The sequence below is a fragment of the Equus quagga genome, chromosome 1 (assembly GCF_021613505.1).
Source record: "Equus quagga isolate Etosha38 chromosome 1, UCLA_HA_Equagga_1.0, whole genome shotgun sequence".
Lineage (NCBI taxonomy): Eukaryota > Metazoa > Chordata > Mammalia > Perissodactyla > Equidae > Equus > Equus quagga.
In genome coordinates this window covers 68,528,438-68,553,048 of record NC_060267.1, presented here as the reverse complement: position 1 = coordinate 68,553,048, position 24,611 = coordinate 68,528,438, and the positions used below count along the sequence as shown (strand labels likewise).

The 24,611-nt window shown below is 36.3% G+C and overlaps 2 pseudogenes; one reads left to right on the top strand and one right to left on the bottom strand.

Annotated features, from left to right (window-relative positions):
- The first annotated feature begins 9,286 nt into the window (after nt 1–9,286).
- LOC124246140 (olfactory receptor 13F1-like) lies at nt 9,287–11,450 on the top strand (annotated as a pseudogene).
- An 8,181-nt stretch (nt 11,451–19,631) lies between these two features.
- On the bottom strand, nt 19,632–20,613 carry LOC124246060 (olfactory receptor 13C2-like; annotated as a pseudogene).
- Nucleotides 20,614–24,611: the final 3,998 nt, after the last annotated feature.

Sequence of the window (24,611 nt, the reverse complement as noted above, 5' to 3'; positions counted from 1 at the left end):
TTTTGTACTTTTTTCTGAAAGTATCTGAAAACTTCCCTAATTAGTAGGATAAATTGCCTCATTTGCATGATATTTTCAAATATCTTAAGTGGTTTCACAATACTACCGTAAATTACTACAATTATTCCTATTATACAGACATAGAACGACTGAGACTCTGAAAGTTAACCTATTTGTTAAAGGTTGTCCAGCCAGCATATGAAAAGGTAAAATAGATCTCAAAGCCAGCTTTTGTGACTCCAGCTCCTGCCATCTATTTGCAGCACTGCCCCGTCTTTCACAGATAAGAACCTGTAATGAGGTTTTAGAGTATTTCATCTCCACTCTGCAATGAATTCAGGAAAGTTAGGTTAGAAGAATGTAAATAATTCAAACTGACAATTAAATATCAATAAAAAATCAAAACTGGGCTTTATGTTCCCTCTAGATCCAAGTCAGAGTTGAAGCATGTAGAACAGAATGTAATTTTTCTCAAAAACAATTCCTTTTTGACCCTAATAGCAAAGGTCTGCATTCAAACTCAACTTTTGTCACAGAAATGAATCTTGCTTTCTCAATATTTTTCTATTAAAGCTTTTTAGGACAAGCTTACTTTTCCAAATTGGTAATCCTTTTTAACCTTCTACATATTTCTTCTTTAGTTCACTCTAAATGCTGTAAATTATGCTGTTCAGGCATCTGACATTTAATGCCAGATAATAATAGATGATAGCAACTGAGTGGGAGAGGGGGAATTTTTCTATGCACTTTACATGTATTTGATTCATATAATACTTATTACATTCTTTTGAAATATGCTATTATCTTCATTTTAAAGACTGAGTAACTGAAGAGCAAGATGATATTATTCATTGCCTGTGATATGTTTACGCAACAGGTTTCCCTAAGGGGACTGAAAACTACTTTATGGCATAAAACTTTTACTTTTCTGCGTCACAGCACCATCTCAACATGTGCCTTGAGCATGGTAGACACTCACCATATATACTTGTGGGCAGATTGATAGTTTTACCATATACATTTAGTTCCTCAAAGGCTGCTGTATATTTTGTATACTGTGAAATTATACGTTGCTTTAGTATTTATAGATGTTGTTTGCAGCGTTAGTTTTCACTGAAGGACCACTGAAGAAATAAAGGATCGTGAAAGCACGCAGAGCTTGAGTCCTCTTTCCCTAACCTCTTTCTCTGTCCTTTTAACCTGAAAAACTTGGAAGCTATATGTTTTATGTGCTATTCTATATTTTTTTATGGATATATAACGTTGTCTAAGCTTACAGCGTATGCTGTGTACATTTGATACACATATATATCTTACAATATGAATACCACCAAAGTGTTAGCTAACACCTCCAGCACATCACATAATTATCATTTCTCTTTTGTGCCAAGAGCAGTTATGATCTCACCTCTTAACAACTTGCAATTACATAATGCAGTATTGTTGACTATAATCACAATGTTGGACATTAGATCCCCAGAATTTATTCATTTTCTAACTGAAAGTGTGTACCGTTTAACCAGCATCTCCCCAATTCCCCCACCACCCAGCCTCTGGTAACCACCATTCTACTCTCTGTTTCTATAACTTGGGACTTTTTAGATTCCACATGTAAGTGATGTCATGCAGTTATTTGTCTTTCTCTATCTGACGTATCTCACTTTCCATAATTCCCTCAAGGCCCATCCATTTTGTCCCAAATAGTAATAGCAAGTTTCCCTTCTTTCTCATGGCTGAATAATATTCCATTGTGTATGGAATGCCATATATTCCATATATATATATGCCACATCTCCTTTATCCATTCATCCATTGACAAGCACTGATGTTGTTTCTATATCTTGGCTATTGTGAATAATGCTCTAATGATTATGTGAGTGCAGATATCTTTTTGATATCCTGTTTTCATCTACTTTGGATATAGACTCAGAAGTGGGATTGCTGGATCAAATGTTAGTTCCTTATTTATTAGAATTTAATAAATTAATAGATCCATACATATTGAGCAGTATAGATGTGCTCATTTTTTAAGATTCGGATCCAGTTAGAAGAGATGTCAGCCTATCATTAATAACACTGTCTCAATTAGTATACATCAGAGCAGTTTCTCATCTCCCCAAGGAATAAAGAGTTTTGTCCTCAGATACGTTGTTTTCACCTTAAGTTTTTAAACAATCTCTACAATATATGAGCACCCATTAACTGGACCCTGGGCAGAGAGTAGCTTGGGACATAAAATCATCAGGACAATTGATGTTGGTCTGTGCTAAAGTATGTGAAGCTTTCTACTGAGATCTTGGCCCTCCATCACCTTAAAAGAAGTAATTCTGTCTCAGACTTGGTCACGTTGTAGATATACTGGCCAGATCAGGTCTACCTAGATACTCTATTATAACAATGTTCTCCACAATTTACTTTGAAATTTGTAATTTTCTTTACATGTATTAGACATTAGAGAGTGACCAGATGTTTTTTTACTTATTTTTATTTTACCTATTCTGTCTCACTAAAATAATTAGAAGTATGTTTTATAGGATTCCTGGAAGCTCATTTATAACTGGTACTAAGAAAATAGACTTTAAATTTGCCATAATATTTTGGAACTAGAAATATTTTATATTTTCTGCAGTCTGCTTGTTTGTATTTCAAGGTGAATCTTGATATTTAAGGAAGCCAAAACCTAGTTTTAAATAGTCCAGAGCCATTTGCAGGCAACAATAAATTTTTCAAATGAAATTATCTCATTTTACCTTACTTTTTCTCAGCTCCTGAATACTCCACTGTAATAATAAATATTGATCAGCTCTTCAACAACTATACCCAAGGTTAACATTTCTTCCTAATCTGGAATATCCATTGTAAGCAGAATAGGGTAGCACAAGGGAGCAAACACTCATATACTCTAAATTAGTAGATGTTTGCAGAGCAGTAAGCTGGAGGAAATCTTTCTTTCACAATAGATCATATATTGGGCTCCCAAAGATATTCAATTCAATTCAAATATGTTTTCTTGTGCCTAATAGTTTCTTGGCACTCTTTCAGGCACACATAATACATTGGTAAACATAACAGATAAACATTCTTGCCCTCATAGGGCTTACACTCTAGTAAGGAGGCAGATTAAAAAATGTAAAAAAACAGTTAAGAATATTGAACATCTGAGGGGAGTAGCTATTGGTCCCACTAAGAAAACTAGAAAAGCTAGATAGGATAATATGTATTTTTAATGAATGAGATCACTTCTGAGGAAGTCAGGACATCAAAAGCTAAGATTCTGGAGAGAAGGGAGGCTCATTTAAGTGAGGCAAACATTGCGTGCTGCACTTTTGTATTTTGGGGCATTTGCTGATTCTTCATTGTTGCCTGTTAACAGGCTAGAAACTGGGCAGAGGGATGCTGCTTAGAAGTAGACAAGTGAGAATAGATTTTGGCAATCTCATGGATCTGGAAAGAAAATCATGGATTTTAGATGTGCCAAGATATCACATTCTGAACTAAAGGGAGGCCAAGGTCCCAAACTGAAAGGTGGTACAGATAAGTGATCCCAACAGCCGTCATCCATTCTCCACATGAGGCAATTACTGATTCTTAGGCTTCTCAGAGTAAGAAGTCTGGAAATTGAGCAAAAAGGGACTAAACATGTTAGGTGGGATCAGCAGTCCCAGGTGATTATGAGATAACAATTAAAGTCTGAGACCCATGAGGGTGAAAGCTGCCTTATCTAAACTCCAAGGTCTCAGCTCAAACCATAGAGGGATAAATCTAAATAAAAGGACATGACCAGATTTTGGGTAAGCCTCACAAAATCTGAAATCCAACTTTAAATTATCTCAGTCCCTCTTTTATATAAGGCAATCTTCCCTACTCCAGGTTCCTATCAGAGGCTAAAGTGAATTCTCTTTGTGTAAATAAAACATCATCCAGACGTTGTGCATTCTTTTGGTATACAATATCTGATATTTAATAAAAAAATTACTAGGCATGCTATGGTATAAGACTAAGAGACAAAAAGAGACAATTGAAAGACCCTCAGATAATCCAAATACAGGAGTTATCATACACAGATTTAAAAATAACTGATGTTAACATGTCCCTCAACACAGATAATAAGATGGGGAATTCACCAGAGAATTGGAAATCATATACCTATATATAAATCAAATAGAAACTATGGAGCTGAAAAATACAACTGTAATTAGGAAGTAAGTAGATGAACTTAACCACAGATTAGACAATGTTGAAGAAAGGCTTAGCAAACTGGAATATAGATCAATAGAAAATGTCCCAACTAATACATAGAGAAGAAAAAGGAAGGAAAACACAGAAAGGGCTGTAAGAGCTATATGGGACATACTGGAAAAGTCTAACATATGTATAACTGAAAACTCAGAGGGAGAGGAGAAAGAGGAAATGAGGTAGAAGAGCAAACAGCTATTACTGAATGATTTTGTCAAATTTATGAAAGGCATCAAACCAAAAACTCAAGGAGATCTACAAGATCAAGAAGGTAAGCAAAAACAAGGCCACGTTTAAGAACCTCATTGAAAAATTTCAGAAACCAACAATAAAGATAAATATCAAAAGCAGCTAAAGGAAAAAACAGAGACATTTCCTCAAAGCAGCAGCAGCAAGCTTTAGAGGTGACTTCTTAACAGAAACCATGGATACTAGAATATAAAGCAAAGGTTTTTAAAGCCCTGAAAGAAAATAATTGCCAACCAATAATTACATACACAGCGAAAATATCTCTCAAAAGTGAAAACAAAATGAAAACCTTTCCAGACCCCTTCTTCCAAATCTGCCTACACACACACACACACACACATATCATTCACCTCTAGCAGGCCTGCCTTGATAGAAATCCTAATGGGATAACTACTCTTGTGGAAGGAAAATGAGCTCAGATAGAAACAAATAGTAAGTAATAAAAGCATGGGGATGGATGAATGTATGGGTCAATCTAAATGAATGTCAAGTCATACAAACATCAATCATAATGTTTTCAGTGTCTAAGTTATATGTAGAATTAAAACTTAATAACAATAACACAAAAACTAGGAGTGGTTAAGTGGAGTTAAAGGTTTAGTACTTTGTAGAAAGCGATAAAAAGTATCTATATATATTATAACTTTATAGGTCAGGGATATGTATTTTTTATCTCTAAGGTTAGCATTCTCCCAAAAAAGTAAATAAATAAATAAGTAAATAAATAAATAAATGAAGGGGAAATGACAAATTGCTCCAAAGAAAGCAAGGAAGGAGAGACAAAGGATAACAGAGAACACTTGGGATGAATAGAAAAAAAGTAAAGTGTTAGATAAAAATTCATATATATCAGTATTTACAATAAACAAAGTAAAACGATTAGAATGCATACTGTCATCACTTATATTCCCTTATACTGTACTGGAATTCATAATCGGTACTACAATTAATGACAAATGACATAAAACACAATATAAGTCTGTCATTATTTGCAAACAACACGATGTACAGAGAAACTCCAAATGGTCTACAAACTATTGGAATTAAAGAGTGAATGTAGCAAAATTGCTGAATACAAATTCAGCATAGAAAAATCATTACATACCAATAACAAAAAAGCAGAAAATGGAATTTAAAGCACAATTTATCATAGCACTAAAAACATGAAAATATATGAATAAATCTAATGCAATAACATATTTACACAAGAAGAACCAACATAACATTATTGAGAGAAATTAAAGAAGACCAAAGTAAATGGAAGTTTCCATCTTTCTAATGAATTGGAAGATTCAATAAGATAAAGAGATCAATTCTCTCTAAATTGACATGAAGGTTCAAGGCAATCCCACTCAAAATTCTAGGAGGTATATTGTGAAAATTGATAGCAGATATTAAAATATAAAAATGCCAACACCAGCCAAACCATCCATAAAGAAGAAAAAATTTAGCAGACCAGAAATCAAGACTTACAGAGCTATAGCTAATAAGACAATGTAGTACTGGTGTGAGGATAGAAAAAATAGATCAGTGGAACAGAAGAAGCCCAAAACAGATCCACACATACATGATCCATTCGTTTATGTCAAAAGTGACACTGCAGTGCAGAAGGGAAGGGATCTTTTCAATAAGTCATGTTAAGTCAAACAGTATCCTCATAGTAAAAAATAAATCTTGACCCTCGCCTCATTCTTGACACAAAAATAAATTCCAGATGGATTGTATTAATTCCATTTCTCAATATGAAGGCAAAAAATGTAAGGCTTTTAGAAAGTAAGATAAGAAGCTTGGACTACTCAGGCTATTCCCCTATGGATAAAATGGGATAGACAAATGAATAAAATTGTGATTCTTTTAAGATGGGTAAAGGCCCAGGTGAGTCCATGTTAGATACAAATGCAAGCATCTATTGCTACCTCAGTCTTATGTTGGCACAATGATGCAGCAAAATAAATAATCATAAAATCTCAGTAGTATACCAAAATAAACATTTATTAAAGTCAACAAGATACAGCGTATCTGGGCTGAAGCCAGGTGATCTCAACTAGATTATCCTTGCATCTCAAATCAGCTACAAGTTGGCTCATTGATTGTTTCTGGGCTCACTTATTTGTTGGGAATTGATTGACCACTGGCTCACCTATGATGACCTTGGATTTGGCAACTGGGACAACTCAGTTCTGCTTAATGTGCATTTCATCCTCTAGTTGGCTAATGTGGACGTATTCTCATGAACAACAGTACAGATGGAAGAGAGAGGGCTAATCTAATTATGTAAATGCTTTACAGGTCTCTGCTTGCATTATATTTGAAAATGCCCAGTGACCAAATCAAGTCACGTGCTGAGAGCCAAAATCAGAATAGGTGGACCTAGAAAGATGTGAACAATTTAGGTCATTAAGGCAATTAATATACCGCAACTATATACTATATAAGATCTCCTGGCTAATCAATAGTTGAACTGAGGTCCAATCCACAACTGTTTTACTTTAAATCCAGCACTCACTCCAATGTATTACTTCTTCAGGGATTGTGATGTAACCTATAAAAACAAAGACATTGTGTTAGGAACTTAGTCTATTCAAGGGGCATTTGATAATCATAGATATCTGATTGATCAACGTTCTCTCTTTATGTCGTGGGCATTTAAAAGCTCAAAAAGGATGTTATATCTTTTATTATTTAGATAACGGAGATAATTGGAGAGATTTCTGAAAGTAAATAGGTCACTTTACAAGCTCAGAGGCCATATGGGAAGGCATTCCTGCAGTTCTATTAATTGCAATGTTTGCTGTGTAATTCAAGGGCAAATTGCAGAGGGAATGGAACAGGCAAATCCTCTCCTCCAGTTCTGCTTGCACAGATGCTGCTCAAGAATCAGGCTTTTTACTGGGCTAAATGACTTGAAATAATTTAAAACTTTTTACTTATTTTGTTTGTTTGTTTTGAATTAGTGAGTGTAACTTGGAGAATCACACCCTTGAGAACTGGAAAGATTCTTGTCTTCTTTATGTTTCAGAATCACAACATTAAATTGTTTAGGGAATTGGAAGGTTCCTAGTAGCAACAGGAGATTTTAGTAGTCTTAGTTCCATGGATAACGCTTTGGACATTTTTTGGAGCAGATCATAGCTCATGGTTTTGGCAGAATAAATCTTCTTGTCGTGATTCCTGTTAAGACATAATTTTTAAGTTTTTAATTAATAGGAACTATGTATGTTGAGATTTGTGAATCAGGCAAGATTTGGGTTGATTTTTGCAAATCAAGAACATCCATATCCTTTTTCATTGCAGTCTTCTAAACAGCATATGTCTGCACAACCAACTTTAAAATAGTTTTCATAGAATATGATCATAGCTACAAAATTCAGAATATTTTACTATTTTGAGTACTGCACCAGATTCACGAGAAACACTGTGCTGAAGATGAATTTTAACTCTAAAAGAAGGAAGATGCTCATCACATGTGCTGAGGTAAATGGAAGCAGACATTATTCATCTTTTTCTGTATTCTCAGATTTACAAAATCTATTGATGGGTCTCATCTAGGTTAGGAAACAGAATAGAGATATTTACATTAAAAAGAAGTACTAGTTCATATGAAAAATATTAGGTTGAAAAAATGGGTCCTGAATATGGAATACAACTTTTGGCTATGAGCTCCAGATTTTCTCATTTACATCAAACAAGTCATAAAGCCCTCTAAGCATCTCTCAACTTTAAAATGAGAAGGTTGGCTCAGAAGGTCTCTGAGTTTTTACCGGCTCTGATATTCTGGAAAAGAAGGAATGCAATGTGTTGAAAAACAATTATCTTAGCACAGAAATTGGAAATTATTTTAAAAAAGAAAGTATCTGCATAAAATGGCTTGGGATAGGTGAAACTCTGACAGAGAAGTAAGACAAGGATAGGGGAATGATGGGGACTCAATCTGCATGAGAAAAGGAGAAGAATCCAGTGTTTTGTTTCTGAAAGGGAGGACAAGAGAGTGGTGAAGTGAGAAGAGAAAGGGGAGGGCAAGAGAGGAGCCAGAGCTGGAGCAAGGACACTGGGTGCTGGGTGGGAAAGGCCACTAGAGAAACCCTCAGTGGAAGTGGTGGTGTGTGCTGACCAACATGGACTTAGGTGACCAGAAATGTCTAACTTTCACCTTTCTGGAAATAATCAGTAAAGTGTTTCACACTCACCCATGGATTGAGGGTTGAAATTTTAGTAGATTATGAGGAAGGTGTGAAGTTTTTTATCTGAGTCAATGTGGGCCAGACTGAAGCAGCATACAGGCAATTGTGGTTCTGAAAAGCAGGGAGACCATGAAATCATGAATGCTTTGTGATTCTCTGAATTATTAGAGAGGCTGTGGAATTGGGGTGGTGGAGGGAGAATTTAAAACAAGTGAATCTAGATCTCTGAGATCTGCACAAGATAGGAATTATCATCCTCCTTGTGTAGACTGGACAACTGAGTTTCAAAGATTCCAAGTGATTTGCCTAACTTTGCATGCCAGTAAGTAGCACGGTTGGATCTGGAGTCCAAGTCTCAGACTCTGAGGACAGTGCTCTAATTCCCTATAGAGGATGATTGTTTGGGAATGGTTTCTACCTCTCCTGAGTGCAAGTGGCCATTGTCTTCCCCCTCTCACTCTACATCAAATATTTAAAGCTAAGAGCTCATCAGCTTTGTTTCGTAATCAGCTAATTCTTTAATGTCACAGATCAGATTGCAGATATATGTGAGAAGTTGAGAATTCTTCAAGCTTTTATGTTGAAACAGAGAACTATATTGAAAATGTACTTATCTGAACATGTATCAAAAACTTACCGTGTTCAAGGCAGCGATTATTATTAGAACTCTTAAATGTGAGTTAATACTTTGCCAGTACTAAGGGGAACAAGCCCTTTAGAAACTCACAGTCTAGTGGTAGGAGCAATAGGCATGTGCACATATGGCTATGGTTCAGTGTGATACTTGAGTAACATAATTATGTACAAACGATGAAGTCATATTTAAGATGATGACATACAGTTCTTATGATTGGATAAAATATTCAAGAAAGACAAGATTGGAGCTGGGAAGCAGAGGCACTCCAGCTAGATAAACTGTAGGTTAAAGACATAAACATGTAAAATGGCATGGTAAGTATGAGGAACCACGAGCTGGTTGTTGTTTCAGACCAGAGTGTGGAGGTAGAGTGTTGGGCGATAAGGTCGGAGAATTAGGCAACCGTGAGAATGTTAGGTGTATACATTTGCGACTGACTTCATGTGAACTCTATTTGCTAGGACATTGGTTTTTAAACATGTCTCCATATGTGATCAATTGTCAGATATATTGCAAGTAATTCAATTTGTATTTTAAAATACTTAGATTTGAAAATGATTTTCTTCCTAAGACAGTATGACTTCAAGGTTATTCCATATTCCAAAACGCCTTCTTGGAGACAGAAATGAGGTAGTGTTGTAGTGATAGGCCTCTTGTCCATTTTCTATTTTTGCTCCTCAGTTTGCAGCATACCCATCTGTTATCTTACATAATTTACAGGTTTATGAATTGCAACCAAATCCTTTCTCACTGCAACTTTTACAAAGAATTTTTCTTTGCCTAGCAAACCGCCCCTGGTCCTTAACTTTATTAGGTCCAATGCATGTTTTTATCGAGCCAAGTCTTAAAATGCCTCACTGAGAAGTGCCTCCAACATAGAGTTAGGATACTTACTCTGTATCTGCCTAGTGCCATGAAGCATACTTATATTATGTTATTGTGATTGTTTATTACTTGACTAGCTCTTGTATTTTATTGTGAGTTGTCTGAGCGTGCTTTTAGGTAATTCAGCTCTAGATCATCAGTGACTTATAGCGTATTCAGTAAATGTAGACACATGAATGAAAAATCCATATGGTACTGCTAGGATAATGATCTTTTTAAAGTATCCCTAACATAAACCTCTTGAAACTTGGTAAAGCTTATTTAAATATTTACAACGTTTACTTTCATTCACTACTACAGATGAACAAGAAGGAATAAAATGGTCAAGACAAATTTGACCACATTTCATATTTTGTTTCCCTGGTATTTACTCACTACCCCAAAGTTGAAATCACTGTATTTGTGCTGTGCTTGCTGATGTACTTGACCACCTTGCTGGGTAATATGATTCTGATCTCCATCACCATCCTGGATTCCCGCCTACACACACCCATGTACTTCTTCCTCAGCAACCTCTCCGTTCTGGACATCTGGTACACCTCTTCTGCTCTCACTCCAATGCTGGCAAACTTTGTTTCAGGGAAAAATATCATCTCAATCTCAAAATGTGCCACTCAGATGTACTTTTCTCTTGCTGTGGACTCCACTGAGTGTGTGCTCATGTCCATGATGGCGTGTGCTCAGTATGTCGTCATCTGAAACCCCCTGATATATCCTGTCATCATGAACAAGAGGCTTTGTGTACAGATTGCAAGTGTCTCCTTGGTGACAGGCTGCCTCACTGCCCTGATGGAAACCATGTCTGTGCTGCATCAGTATCTCTGTGGAAATAGCATCAACGATGATTTCACTTGTGAAATTCTGGGTGTCTTGAAACTGGTTTGTGTGGATGCTTCCAAGGTGCAGTTAATCATGCTGGTGGTCAGCGTGCTGCTTCTTCCGATGCCAATGCTCCTCATTTGTATCTCTTATGCATTCATCCTCTCCAACATCCTAAGAATCAGCTCAGTGGATGGTCAATGTGTGCAGCCCACCTGACTGTGGTGGTGGTTTTGTTCTATGAGACAGCTACTTCCACGTACCTGAAGCCCTGGGCTGTAGATTCACAGGAAATAGATAAATTTATGCCTTTGGTGTATACTGGATTAAACCCCATGTTGAATCCTGCCATTTATAGTCTATGTAACAAAGAGGTGAAAGTGACTGTGAAAAAATTGCTGATTAGGAGCCCTCTTGGTGCTCTTTTCATCCCTAGCCAATAAACATTTATCTAAGTAATGGTTAGTGGTCAATATACAACAGAATATTGGGATAATGAGAGAAAACATTTATTTTAAATGAGATGTGTGAGTCCTAAGTCTCCTCCTTGACTGGTCAGTGAAACCCTAAGATAATATAGATATGTCTTTCATAAGGATATCTGAAATCTTATGTCTCATGATGAAAATTTTAATTTTTGTTTTGAGTTACAGATATAACTTTAAGCATTTTAGTGTATTGTTCAGTATTTAAAAGTGTGTACGTGTAATGTACAAATGCAAGAACTCTAGTAGATTTTTAAACTGATTTATGATTAACCTCTGTTTTAAGCTGAATTGTGTCCCTCCAAAACTCTCATGTTGAAGCTCTTATTCCATAGTATCTCAGAAAGTTTCTATATTTGGAGACATGGCCTTTAAGGAGGTGAACAAGTTAAAATGAGGCTGCTCAAGTGGGCCCTCATACAATCTGAGTTGTGTCATGATAAGAAGAAGAAATTTGGACACACAAAGGGTACACCAGGAATGCTCACACAGAGAGGAAAGGACATAGCAAGAATGTGGCTATCTGCAAGCCAAGGAGAGGCCTTAGAATGGAATAAACCAGCCAATACCTTAATCTTGGATTTCTAGCTCCCAGACCTGAAAGTAAATCAATTTATCTTGTTTAAACCACCCAAACTGTGGTATTTTATCATAGCAGCCCTAGAAAACTAATGCAGTCTCTTTTTCACATATTCTGCAAATGTGTGGCTATGTTTCTAAGTGTGGACATATTTGTGCATGCAGATAGATGCGTGTGACATGGATATCTATGTACAAAAGTTAAAGGTCTGCACAAATATATCCTGAATAGAAGTGGGAGGAGGAGTGCCAGTCAGGAAAAAAAGTCAGAATTTACTGATATGTTGTTGGTCTTAGGATGCTGACATTATTTTGTAAATTCTAAGAGGCTACAGGGTGTTTCAGTGAAATTACTAGCACCATTTTTAATTGTGCTTTTCCCTGACACCTGGTTCCTTGAATCCATGGGTATAAATAAACCCATCAGCACTTGAAAGAAAAGACGTGATATCTATATTATAGAATTTATGATACCTCTAACCCACTAAATTGTATAAATTATTGAAATATATGACTATATCTTACTATGTAAACCACAGTATGCAAAGAATTAAAAAAATGTACACTCAGCAGCTTTCATAGTGTTTGCATATCCCTCTGGACCAGAAGACTACATGTGAGATCAATGTGCAAAATTTATATGCTCTTTATCATAGAGTGGTCACCATAGTCAATAGAATTGTTTTGATGGCTTGGGCCCAGGTCGAGGGTTGCCTACTGGTGAAGAAGAAAGATATAGCAGAAGTTCTGGGGTTAATTTTAGGGCACACGGGAAAGTCATACCAAAGATTTATCTAGTCTGTCCAAACGTGACAACCTCATCAAGACAGTAGTTAGACTGGGGCCAAAGGATTGACCAATCGTTATCCCATGATAATCATTGAAGGCAGTGATATATGGCCTTTGGAAGAGTAATAGAAAGGTGAGAAAGTAGAGGTAATAAATAGAAGGGGAGTATACATAAGTGTTCGTATGGAACAGCTACCCCAGTGATTAGACTTAAGGTAATTATGAATTCCAGCTAGCAATATTCACTCATTCTTCTCTCATTCAGAGATTTCACCTTGACTGCCTGCATTAGGGCAGGGTGAATTTGATCTATGCACGAGGAGGTAGAAAGTATTTAAGGCTCACAAGTTTCTATTTCTATATGGTGGCTTCCTAAGTTAAAGTTGTATTTCTTTTAAAATATTCTGTTGTCTGGCCCTGGGTTTATTATCTCCAAGTGTGTACTTTTCTGAAATTTACTTCATTAACTATCTATAAGCTTATGATGATGCCTTCACTTTGTGAAGACCTCTTAGGGCTTTTGATAGGATCATAGGAATTAGTGTTGTGGCTTGCTCTGCCTGATTTTAGTCAACTTCAGTAGCACAGACACTAGATCACCAAGGATCTCTCATTCTTTTATTGCCCATAACTAGTCTTTTTCATATTTCATAATGGGTTATTTTAATACAAATAGTATCAGGCTGGGGTTAGGATTACTTATTGTTTTTTAATACAATGAAAAGGAGAGATTAGAAGTCAAGGTTAATGGTATATTCCATACAAGAAATAATGCTTTTAAAGTCAATACTTAGAATGCCTCTATATTGAAGAAGCAATAGGGGCATATCATGATAAATAAAAAGGGTTGTAAACAAAGTGAGAAGCAATGTGCATATGGTAATGGATATTAATTTTAAAAATTCTGTCCATTTTCCTTTCTACTGAACTCTCATTAGCACAATAAAATAAGTGTATGAAAACTTGATTCTCAATTAAAATCACAGAGCATATTATTCTACCTAATGTTCTACATACTCTCATTGGAAAAACAAAAATTTGTGAAAAATATTGTCCCCATTTAAAATGTCAATACTTGTCAATTTAGTTATTACTTCAGGAGGAATGGTGATGTGGTGTTATGAAAGATCATGAGCCTTACAACCAAAGAGCTCAGGATTTAATTCCTATTCTTCTGCTTCTTAGCTCTGTGACCTTGGAAAACTGAATGTGACCTCTCTGTGCTTTGATTACTTCATTTGGAAGATGGATACAGAAATGTGTAAATGAAAAGATTGTTCTAACAATCAAATGAGAAAATAAATTCAAAACCAGCAATTGTTATCAAAAGCAAGGGAAGGGAGAGATCTTTTCAGGACTATTGATTAGCATTCACTTGAAAGACAGAAGTAAAATGGTTTGACGAGGCTAGATTGTCAAGAATCTTGTAATACTGAGCTTTATTCTGTAGAAAATGGAAAGTCAGTGAAGATTTTCTCACACTCCTGTGGTATGATCAGGTTAAGTTCTTAGGTTGGAAAGACTGGGCTTGTGACAGTATGGAGGAGTGATTGAGAATGGGAGAGATGACTTAGAGGTCCATTGCAACAGTGCCCACAGAGGCTATGAAGAAAGCAATGGCATGAAGAAGATAGGATGAATACGGGAATTACAGGGTTGTAGGATTGGATTTGAGGATCTCTCAGATACGGACAGTCATCAAAAATTATTCCACTAGTCTAAGTAAAGATGTTACAGTGTAGCTATTGATGGATGAGAGGAGAAGCATACGGATGACGACTTCACAAAGATAAGGATGTACATTGGTTGACTGGTTGACTCTACGTTGATGATCAGACTTCCAGCTGAAGACAGACTAGTGACCACTAAGTGTTGACTTTAAAAGCATTATTTCTTGTCCAGAATAGAAATCAGGAGTAAAGCTATACATTGGGAATTCCTTTGCACAGTGATGAAAATAGAGCCCTAAGTGTGAATGATGTTGTCTAGGGAGAAGTTTAGGACAAATGTCTACAAAATGGTTGGCAATGTTTTCGTATAATTGGTCTGAGCTGTGGTGTAGGGAAAAGAAGAGTACACATGGGATCTGGAGTAAAGAATTCAAATTTGGTTTTTCTGTATGAGCTGAGTGATCTTAAGAAATTTCATTAATATCTAGTCTAATTTCATCTTCTATGAAATAGTAATAATTTATATTCTATGTTTATAATAATTATTTTAATATATTTATAATAATTATTTTAAAGTTCTTGCTTGCAAGTACCAAAAAATCACCTCTCAATCAGCTAGAGAGCGGGGCTTATCACTTTGATACAATCAGTTTTTGATCTTTTTCTTCTGGCTAGACTCTAGCTTCAGTTAGTTTGAATTTACCTGTTATTTCAAATATGTGGAGCAATGTCTATTAGTGTATTACAAGGCTAGGCCTATCACTCTGGCCGTACTTAAGGATATAAGTATAAAGTACCCCAAGATCTCTCTCTCTCTCTCTGTCTCTCTTTCTCTTTCTCTCTTCCAGCTTTACTCCATAGTCACCAACACTATTATACTAAAAAAATTCCTCTTGGGGAAAACAGATTAAATGAGGAGGATTTCAATTTCTGCTTCTGACCAATATGGAATAACAGGGATCAGATTTGCCTTTCTACCTGAAAAAATAAAAATAAAACAGAAGAAATACATGAAAAACTAATTTTATGATATTGGACATCAAGCAACATAGGCCAATGCTCCCTCAGAGATGATAAACAAATGAAATGAGCGCTATAATTTTCCAAGTTTTCTTCCTTGAGTGAGTTTCCAGGTAAGAATATAGGGAGAGGGAACCACATGGAGTCTCCCTGAGTTTAGAGGATAGAGTTGAGAGGCCAGGGAGAGCAAGGCAGCTAGGTTTCAAGAACAAAATACCAGGGAGGAGGAAGCTACAGAAAAAGAGCTCTGGAAATCTAAGAGGATGCCCCTCGAGTCTTCAACTGAGTTTTGATCATTGCAGGTGTGTGAGGAAACTAACTGGGCCTGGGAAAGAATCACTCAAGGGGACTAGAGGAAATCATTTTCAGAGCTCAAGGTTGGGAATAAAGTTAGCACATCTTCCACTTTAAAAAAGCTCCATTGTATAACCTAAATAAATACAATTTTTATTTGTTAATCATACCTCAATAAAGCTGGAAAAGAGAAAACATCTTAAAAAAACAGACCCAGAAATGACACTGATAGAATTACTTGATAGACATTAAAAATCATTCTAACTATATTCCATATAGTCAAGAAGGCAGAGGAATATTCAAGCTTGTCTTTTGAGATATAAAAGATTACATTTAGAGATATAGAAGATATTTTAAAAAGACAAAATCTAAGATCTAGAAATGAAGAATACATCTAGATGAATAAACCAAATATACTTGGCATGAAATTAAAATAATTGGACAGTGAGGAGAACAGATTTGTCAACTTGGAATCAGAGCAATAGTAACTCTTCAAAATGAAACACAAAGAAAAAAGACTGAAAAAAGAGTGAACAGACCATTAATTGTTGTCAGACAACTTTAAGTGGTCTGATATACATGTAATTGGAGTCCAAAAAGGAGAAAGCTTTGGCAGAATAAAATTTAAAGAAAGAAATAATGGATGGAAATTTTCTAAATTTGATGAAAACAATAAGCATACAGACATAGGAAGCTCAATAACCAAAAGAATAACAAACATGAGGAAAATCTCACCAACGGACAGCATAATCATGTTGCTTAAAATCAGAAAAAGAGATATATTGTTTTCTTGGAAGAGATCTTTGTTCTTCTCTAAAATGACAGGACTTCCCCGTGGACAGTGCAACCCAGAGACAATGGAGGAGCATCATTAAAGTTCTGAGAGAACAAACTGTCAATCTAGAGTTCTATACCCAATGTCCACACCTTCCAAAATCAAGATTTTTCCTTTCACCATTTCTAGAATCAGTCCTGGTTCCTTTTTAGTGGAAAAGTACATTTAGAAATCGAGATCTGGTGCTACATTTGCTGCATCACCTGTACAGATGTACAATAGATGTACAATTACTGTTAGCATATCATGGCTCCCAGGCCTTCTCAGTGGGCATATGTGCAGAATAAATGTATGATTTTGTATGTATATATGGATGTATATATTTACACACACATTTAGATCCATATTAATTTCTATATGTATACCTATATCTAGCTATCATCTCTATTTATCTTTCTATATGTATATGTACTTCATTCTATATATATTTTGAAAACCATGACTTCACACTTTCTCCAATTCTAACCCAATACCATAGGTTTTATTCTACTTTTCCCCCTTTCCATATTTATACCTCCTTCTCTGACAGTAAGAAATCTGGCTCTCATTATACCTAAGATATTCGCTTATTTGTTTTATTTCCTATAAGTAACTAATCTCCCATTTATTTGCTTCACTTTACCCTCTATCACTCCATTGTCCCTGGACTAGCATCCATTATAGTTACTTGAAATCTGACACTTCAGTCAAGGCATCCCACTTCAGGGATGCCTGCTTCAGCCTGATCTGGCGTTGACAGACTTGACTATTTTCTCCTCCTTAGGTGTGCCCTTCTCACTCCATTTAGGTCTTTCTTCAGGGACTCCTTCTACACCCCTCTCAGGCTTAGACATCTGTGATCTGAATCATTCCCCTGTGGACGTCTTTCTCACCTATTCAGGCTCTGACAACTCATGCCTGACCACTTGCCCTGCTCCCCCTGGCAGCCTGACATTTTCCCTAGCCTGTTTGTGTTCTAATATGTTCTGCCAGGTGCCTTCCTTTGCAGATGTGATCTTCAACTAGGTGCTGTCATCCACATCACTCTCTTGTGTGTATGCCCCTTTCATCCTTCTTGGACTCTCACAACCTGAGCTGAGCCATTCTCTTCCACATTTTCATTTCCCTTACTCCAATCAGTCTCCAAAACATCACACTGTCAAGAACAAGCAAGGATGGGGGCTGGCCTGCTTGCATAGTGGTTAAGTTCACGTGTTCCACTTCGGCAGCCCAGGATTTTCAGATTTTGATCCTGGGTGCAGACCTACCACCACTCATCAAGACATGCTCTGGTGGTGACACACTTATAAAGTGGAGGAAGACTGGCACAGATGTTAGCTCAGTGGCAGTCTTCCTCACCAAAAATAAAAGAACAAGCAAGGATGCCCTCCTGAACACTATCGGGTTACTAGAACCTTTGCCTGGCGGCCATCGAGCATAGATGCTCTTCTCATCCAGCACAGGCTATGACAATGTATCAGGCAAGCTCAGCTATATATCACACAAATATATGTGATATGGGATTATACAAGAAAATACAACTATATATTATTGCCCACTAGCAATTTCAAGGGGATTTTTTTTAAAGGAAATGTTTTAAATGAGACTACTGCTTCTGAAAGAGTGAAATTGCCAATGTTCTTTAGGATGGATTTATAGAGCCAGTCCTGATGGCGTAGTGGTTAAAGTTTGGTGTTCACTGCTTTGGCAGTGCAAGTTCGCTTCCTGTGTCACAGAACCCACACCACCTGTCTCTTAATTGCCTCAGTGTGGCAGCAGCTCACATAAGTAGAACTAGAACGACTTACAACTAGGATATACAGCCATGTACTGGGGCTTTGGTGGGGGAAAACAAAATAGGAAAAAAAAAAAGAGGAAGATTGGCAACAGATGTTAGCTCAGGGAGAATATTTCCCTGCAAAAAAAAAAAAAGGATTTATACAATTGATACATTTTTCTTAGCAATGGCCTATTAGAGAATAAAATACACTCATATAATGTTTGTCTGATCCAGCTCAAATGACCTCTTCAATATATTTTACTCAATCCTTTTTCTGCACTTATTTTGCCATACATTTAAAATTAGCTGATGGTTTACAAAAGCTTTTCGATTGGTCAATTGGTATATGAATAATACATGAATTAATGTTCACTTATCCCCTTGTATTATGTCAAGTACTTGGGCTATATTTTACTATCCTTTTAAAACTTTAGTTAATTAATTAATCCAACAGTTAATTGCTATGTACTGTTTTAATTAATGTGACATTGGGGTCATACAGAGAACAGGCAATTCTGCCATTGGGGAGATTTTAGAAGGTAACAAATCATTATAGTATAAAAGGAAAACTGCTATAGTGGAGATAACGTTCAAGTCAGCTTGGAGGAGGTAATAATTAAGTCTGGGTAAGTTTTAGGATTTGCAGAAGAAATGACACTTGAACTGTCTTTAACGAGGTTGTTAGAAAGTTACTATAGAAGGAGAAATGTGATGATGGGGATGAAGTGGCGTATGCTATTGTCGTTAGTTGTAAAAGAACATAATATAATTGGATAACTACATAGTGAATGGAGCACAGCATGTGCCAAGGGTGTGGGGGAAACATGGAGAGGGGAAGAAGATGGGGAAATGTGTACCTTAAAAATTTGGCTAGGGACCAGATAAAGTTCCTGAAATAAAACAAATCAATAATAAACAAACAGAAAAACATGAACTCAGATAGTTCTCTCAAAAAGTGGACTGAAAAACACTTGTGAAATAAACATATGCACTGGGTTTTCTCGGAAAAGCTTAATTTCAATTTTTTCTTGTTTCTAAAAGTTTGCTCTCGCTTCTTAGACCAACTGTTTCTACATTTTTATAACAGTCAATTTCACAAAAAGATAAACTTAGATTATCACCTTGAAATTACTTTCCAACTCTCAAATTCTGTGATTGTACATATTAATTTTATTTCTTTTCCTCTCTTTATATTAAAAATATTTGCCTCTAATATACGAGCTTATTTTGTGCATGAACCAAAAGATGTAAGTTTCTCCTCCTTTCCTCCAGAACCAGTGTCTAGTCATCAATTTTCTCATAGCTCCATGCGCCTCTGTATTCCTCAGGCTATAGATGATAGGATTGAGCATGGGTGTGACTATTCCGCAGAACAGAGCAATCAGTTTGTCAAAAGCAGTCTTTGGACTTTGGCTTCATATACATGAAGAGGATTGGCCTATAAAACACAATCACCACTGTTACATGGGCTGAGCAGGTGGAAAAGGCATTTTTTCTTCCTTCTCCTGAATTGATTCTTAGGACAGTGGAAAGGATGAAAACGTATGAGATACAAATCAACAGTAATGGGGAAAACAAACATATTATGCCCAACGTTATAGATCTCATTCCAGGAAACCTCTGCACAAACCAGATTGACAAAGGCCAATATTTCACAAATAAAATGATTAATGACATTTTTTTCCGCAGAAGGGCAACTGTATTTCACGAAGAGCTTCTCTCAATGAATTGAGAAAACCCAATCCCCAGGAGAGAGCTGCCATCTGAATGCAAAGGGCCTTGCTCATGATGATAGGGTATCTCAGAGGGCTGCAGATGGCCATGTAACAGTCATATGCCATCACTGTTAGGAGCACACACTCTGTGGACCCCATTGTGTAAGAGACAGAAATTTTCATGTAGTGAATAAGATATTTTTTTCTCAGGAAGTATATCATTGTTCAGGGAATGAAGGAGGATGTGTACCAAATATCTAAGAAGGAAAGATTACCAAGGAAGAAGTACATGTGTGTGGAGGCAGGAACTCAGGAGAGTTAGGATAATCAAGGTGCTGTTCCCCAGGAGGGTCACCAGGTACATCACTAAACACATCACAAAAAGGAGTTTTCCAGCTCTTGGGTACTCAGGAAGTCCCTGCAGAATAAACTCAATCTCTGTCCAGTTGGTCCTTTCCATTTACTTTTTTAGACCTGCAGTAATTCAGAAGAGAAAAATTGGATGTGAAGTTAAGGAGTCTGTACAGTATTATCATATGAAGAAAGAGATCACTGGAGTAGAAAGAGCAACAAGTATTATCAGCACTGGTTGGAGTGGTGGTCAAAGCTGTGAGTTTAGCTTTTTGAATTTCTCTTCTAGCTCATGAGGCAGGAGATTGAGGACAAGTAATAATTACACTGAAAATACTGGCTTCTGTCTTCCAGTTCCTGATATTGTGATGCACAAGTTCTGAGGCAGGGAAGAACTATTTGCATTTTTAACATGCATGTGTTATTTCCAATTCAGTTGAAACACAGATGCCACCTTGAATATCATTATTTTGTAGAAAGGCATATTTAATCCATTTTTAAAAATCTATTTGATTTTATACCACTCCAATCATTAACAATACCATTGCTTTAGGCTTTTATAATTTACAAATATTTCATATGTATTATTTATTTTATAATCTCTATAATTCTCTAAGGAAAATGAATTTCATAGGTGTAAAGTATATATATAAACACATTTAATGAGCGAGCTACTATTCAAATGTGTGTTTTCTGATTTTAAATCCCTTCTTTTTAAACTACACTCTTATTGCTCTCCCAGAATTATGCATGTTGTCTAAGGAGTGGGAGTCAGGCATCTTTTTCTAATAATGCATTCCGGGTGATTCTAATGTGCAACCGAGAAAGAGAACTACTCATCTCGTGGAGTGCTCCCAAATTTTGTTATGCAGATGTATCACACGGCGAATCTTTGTAAAAGATTCTGAATCAATGGGTCTGAAGAGGTTTATAAGATCTGCATTTGTTACCATGTTCCCAGATGCTACTGATGCTGTTTGTCTATAGAAAACACATGAGTAGGAAGGCCTTTCAGACCATCTACCTCCAATGCCATTGGAGAGTGCCATTAGTGCTTTAGTTGTGTGTAGGATTGTTATTGAACAGTAGACAATGCAAAACATTCTGGTGAGACTTCTGTCTAAATTTATTGCAATCAGTTTTGTGTTCTTTAGACTTTTAGATACACAAGCAACCAAACTGCATACAGAAGAGTCTGCCTTTTTATTTCCATCCATATGAAAGTCAATGAAAGTCATTCTTCTTCTAATTTTTGAATTTTCAATTAGGGTAAATATTTTCCAAAAAGGAAATTTGAGGTCAATTCAGTCATCTGAGTTTTGTACCAAAGAATATGGAGGAAATGATTTTATTTTGAAAAAAAATTAAAAAGGAAATATTAGTAGTTGATCTTCTTCATATTAAATACATCAAAGAATATAATTTTGAAAACACCTTTTGATCCTCAAGTTATTCTACTTAGCATTAAAAATATTCCTAGAGGGGCTGGCCCCGTGGCCGAGTGGTTAAGTTCGCGCGCTCCGCTGCAGGCGGCCCAGTGTTTCGTTGGTTCGAATCCTGGGCGCGGACATGGCACTGCTCATCAGACCACGCTGAGGCAGCGTCCCACATGCCACAACTAGAAGGACCCACAACGAAGAATATACAACTATGTACCGGGGGGCTTTCGGGAGAAAAAAGAAAAAATAAAATCTTTAAAAATATTCCTAGAAGAAAAAGTGATTGACCCAATAAATGGGTCTCTACTTAGTGTTTTCAAACAATGGCTGTGCTTCTGGTGTATGGTTTGCGATTTCTGTCTGTGATAGCTGTTTGCCAACAGGTTGTGCTGCTTTCTATGAAAACTCCAAGCACAACCAGAGCCACTCACAAACAGAATATACAACTGTGTACTGGGGGGCTTTGGGGAGACAAGAAGAAGGAAAAAACAAAAGGTTGACAACAGATATTAGCTCAGGTGCCAATCTTCAAAAACAAAGAGAAAACTCCAGTTTACAATGGTGAAACAATTTAATCAGCATAATAGAATGTTTACATATCTATTGGTTATGGAAATGAGGACTCTCATCCATTTAAGCAGCACCTTACTTTGTAGGCATACATTCCAAAGAGGGTAGGAAGTGTTGAGTAGGCCACGATATGTTTCTATTTGGTATTGAGATTGGAGTTTGATTGACTGTAGGGGCACATATCACCCTGCTCAATCAGGGAATAAAATTCTGATAGAGACTTTGAGGGAACTTCAGTTGTCTAGGATCTGAACTGAAGTTTTTGCAGGGAAGATGTGGATCAGGTCAAACGTCCTCTCTTCTCTTTTCTAGGAACATCTCCTAAAAGTTGATTCCTATTTAGAAATTACTTGCAGAAAATAATTATTATGTCCATTTGGTACTATAACAGCCCTGAGAGAGTTGGTGCAAAAAAATTTCACTTATAAACATTTATAAGAGAAACTGCCAACCCACTTTAATGCTTTCAAGTGGAGAATAAACAGATAATGGACAGTAGAGAGTAAATCATTTTCACTACTCTTGCAACGCTCTTGTAGTTTTTAAGAAGCAATCAACAAACACTCTGTTAAACAGTGTTGTGCCTGGAATTTTTCTCCATTTAAGTTTACTTCTCTAAAATGGATCCCAAGAATCTGGGAACGAAGGAATGAAGTTTTTTTTTTTTTCTTTTTTGAATAAAATTGTGCTGAGCTAACATTTGCCTCCTATCTTCCTATTTTTGCCAAGGAAGATTGGCCCTGAGCTAAAATCCTTCCTCATCTTCCTCTATTTTATATGTGGGACGCCTGCCACAAAATGGCTGGTCTGTGCCTGGGATCTGAACTGGTGAACTCTGAGCCCCTAAAGTGGAGCACACAGGCTTCACCACCATGGCACAGGGCCACCACCAGGGGAATGAAGATTTTTAAGATTCTTGATATTTTATAATAAATCACTTTCCATGGGATCTGTATATTGGATAATTCCATTTTTACTACATCTTTGCCATTATTGGATATTATCTTTTAAAACAGTTTTTCACTCTTGGCTAGTGAAAGGGAAATTGTTAAATAATCATAGCACACTCACTTAATGGGCCATTATGCACTTATCAATATGGCATTTGTGAGAAATTTGTGATAACAGAAAAATGATATTTAAATTATGTTAAAATGATTAAGTGAAAACAGAAACAGAACAACAGTTACAACATTGTTTGCAAAACTAAAACCAAAACAAGAAAACTTATCCAAAGTAGAAAGAATGGAAAGAAATATACAAAATATTAATGATTATCCTAGAGACGTTTTTCCTACTTTTCTGAATTACCCTGTCTAAAATAAATATGCATAAAGGAAAAAATATAATAAAAAATAGAAAAACCCCTGAAACAGGTGTCCAATTATGTAAGGAAGATTAACTCAGAGTAAAAAATGTGAAAACAATTTAAATAGTACAGCATTTATCTTAGGTGTCTAGAACTACACACTGAGGTTGAGTTGTACTGGTGTGCCTGTCCAGTTATCCATAGGAACCCGCTATTTCTGGTGGACCCAGAGTATTGATAATCCCTATTCTCAAAATTTTCCAGGTCAGAGAGTTTATTGTTTTTAGGAGGTACACCAAGATAAAGAACTTGAGTTCTTGACTTAGTCATATGACCTCAAAAGAAGTCACAGATCATTGATGCCTAGAACAGAATTGTCACTAGAAGATGGAATTCTTATCTGTAAAGGCTCTAAACTGGCCTGGATCCTGGCTATCCTCTAATTCCTGTCTTCCAATCCCTGGTCTTTTGAAAGAAATAAGCACTCTGTAGTTCAATGCTCTGGGACTTCATCCGGGCACTGTTTTCATATTGTAAAAGACCTAAGGAAAGTTCGTGACTTTTTTATCCAAGACAGAAGTGAAGCCCTCTAACTTCCTATAAGTTTTTGTTTTAGTTTGTTTTATTAACTTAGCTACTTGAAGATCTAATATTTAAAGTACTAAGATTTTTCAATGAAAAACACATGGCATCATACTCTAAATTCTCACCAGAGAAAATAATCCTGTTATCCTCTCCAGCTCTTCTAAAAAGATCCTTTAAGACAAGTGATATTGCACAAAGGTTAAT